Below are 2,942 nucleotides of genomic sequence, written 5' to 3' on the forward strand. Positions count from 1 at the left end.
GGGGGGGATAAGAATCGCTTCGCATGGACAGTAAAATATATTTTAAAGCAGAAAATTTTTATTCTATATAGTAAAAAAAAACATTATTTTTCAAACGTCCTTTACATATTACGGAATTTTAATTTACTATATCTTCTAAATCAACGCTAAACGTATGTCAAGATCAAGAGCTGCTTCCATTATTGTCGATATTTTATAATTACCATAATAAACACAAACTTTCATAACTTTATTGAAACATTTTTGATATTAAACTTTCTTGTCGATGAAAATCCAATCAAGGGCATTCATTTGACGTTATTTAGAGTATTTCTACCAAAATTCATGATAATCGGGCGTTGGACGTTTTCGGAAGTTCTCCCATTAGATCAATTAATTATTATTCTGATCAATTAAACCATTAAGTTAAAATCTAGCTGATAAGTTAAAGATATTATCTAGAACAATCAAAATGTCATGGAATTAAATAAATATGTCTATTTAGTTCAACACTGTCCGTAATCAATTTAAAAACTCTGTTATTCATCCGTAATCCTCGTTAAGATCGCACAGATTCGTTCCTTAATCGTATATTATATGAATTAAGTTCCTTGACCTGAAATTAAAGGACCGACGAATGCACTGTCTCAGACGGTGTTATAGTGTTTCATAAGATACGCTGACTCATATCTGGGATCTTGCTTAAGTGCATTCGATTCGTGGCACACATTCTGGGCATTGACCGCAAGAGAGGTTTTCGTTACCCCTGTTAAGCTAGCCCCCCTCACCAGCGAAAAATGAATTCTTATATATACCAAAATTAAGTGCTAATTAAGTGCTGAAGTACGAAATTAAGTGCTCGATCCGTTTGGCAGGAAAAAAAAATTTTTTTGGGGGGGCTAGCTTAATATTAAGTTAGCCCCCCCCCCCCCAATAAAAGAAATTGATAATTACTGCGTAAACAAACAAAACAAATACACTAGAATTAGGTGCTAATTAGGTGCTCCAAGGAATGACCAAAATAATTCGAAAATATATATCATGTACAGAATTATATACAGTAATTAGGTATCAGTCGAACAGTCGGCTCACAAGAGAGAAGTTGCCTCAAAAATTAGGTGCTCCAACAAATTTGGTGTCAAAATGTTTGTTTTTTAATATTATTTAAAGATATCTAGTCGCTGAATTAGGTGCTCGTTCCGTTTGTCAGAAATTCGAACTCAAAGATAGGTTGCGCGACCAATTCACAAGAGAGAAGTTGCCTTAAAAAATTAGGTGCTCCAACAAATTTGGTGTCAAAATGTTTGTTTTTTAATATTATTTTAATATATCTAGTCGCCCCGAATTAAATGCTCGTTCCGTTTGGCAGAAATTCGAACTCAAAGATAGGTTGACGCGGTGCGTCAAAGGCGTGGTGAGCCGCGAACGAGAGCGACGATCAACGTCGCCAATCAGTAAACAAAGCCAAGCGGCATGATGTCTTTTATCGAAAAAACATCAGAAATTCAATTTGATGGAATCAAAGATAGTTGGTCCGACAAAGTATCTCTGGTAGTAAATATCAACTTTTCTCTTAAAATTCAATCAATGTGCGAAAGTGAGTAGGAAAACATTTTGACACTCATTATAGATGAATATAATGATTTTATGAATTGTCAGAACGTTTAATAACGTATTTAACAACGTACGTTGTGCGTAGCACATGCATACTCGCGCGCGAACATGTGTATTTAACGTAAGTACATGTGTATTTAATTACGTACGTTTTTAATAACGCTATCTGCATAATAGTAGTACAGTTTATTGTATTTGTTATCGCATATATTTATTCTTATTAACATAATTAACTTTTTAAGGCAACTTCTCTCTTGTAAGTTGACTGCGCAACCTATCTTTGAGTTCGAATTTCTGCCAAACGGAACGAGCACCTAATTCGGCGACTAGATATCTTTAAATAATATAAAAAAAAAACATTTTGACACCAAATTTGTTGGAGCACCTAATTTTTTAAGGCAACTTCTCTCTTGTGAGTTGACCGCACAACCTATCTTTGAGTTCGAATTTCTGACAAACGGAACGAGCACCTAATTCGGCGACTAGATATCCTTAAATATTATTAAAAAACAAACATTTTGACACTAAATTTGTTGGAGCGCCTAATTTTTTAAGGCAACTTCTCTCTTGTGAGTTGACCGCGCAACCTTTCTTCGAGTTCGAATTTCTGCCAAACGGAACGAGCACCTAATTCGGCGACTAGATATCTTTAAATAATATAAAAAAAAAACATTTTGACACCAAATTTGTTGGAGCACCTAATTTTTTAAGGCAACTTCTCTCTTGTGAGTTGACCGCACAACCTATCTTTGAGTTCGAATTTCTGACAAACGGAACGAGCACCTAATTCGGCGACTAGATATCCTTAAATATTATTAAAAAACAAACATTTTGACACTAAATTTGTTGGAGCACCTAATTTTTGAGGCAACTTTTCTCTTGTGACTCGACTGTTCGACTGATACCTAATTTCTGTATATAATTCTATATGATATATATTTTTGAATTATTTTGGTCGTTCCTCGGAGCACCTAATTAGCACCTAATTCTAGTTTATTTGTTTTGTTTGTTTACGCAGTAGTTATCAATTTTTTTTATTGGGGGGGGGGGCTAGCTTAATATTAAGCTAGCCCCCCCAAAAAAATTTATTTTTCCTGCCAAACGGTTCGAGCACCTAATTTCGCACTTCAGCACCTAATTAACACCTAATTAGCACTTAATTTTGGCATATGTAAGAATTCATTTTTCGCTGGTGGGGGGGCTAGGTTAACAGGGGTAGGAAGATTGTAATTATTATTAGGTGTACAACTTTGCTTCCGCCGTTTTTTTTCCAAAATTCGAGGCTTTATTGTAAAAAACTGGTTATACATTTATGATTCAAAGTATTGTCTATCGCTGGCCACTACTTT

This window comes from Trachymyrmex cornetzi, unplaced genomic scaffold (assembly GCF_001594075.2).
Source record: "Trachymyrmex cornetzi isolate Tcor2-1 unplaced genomic scaffold, Tcor1.1 scaffold77, whole genome shotgun sequence".
Lineage (NCBI taxonomy): Eukaryota > Metazoa > Arthropoda > Insecta > Hymenoptera > Formicidae > Trachymyrmex > Trachymyrmex cornetzi.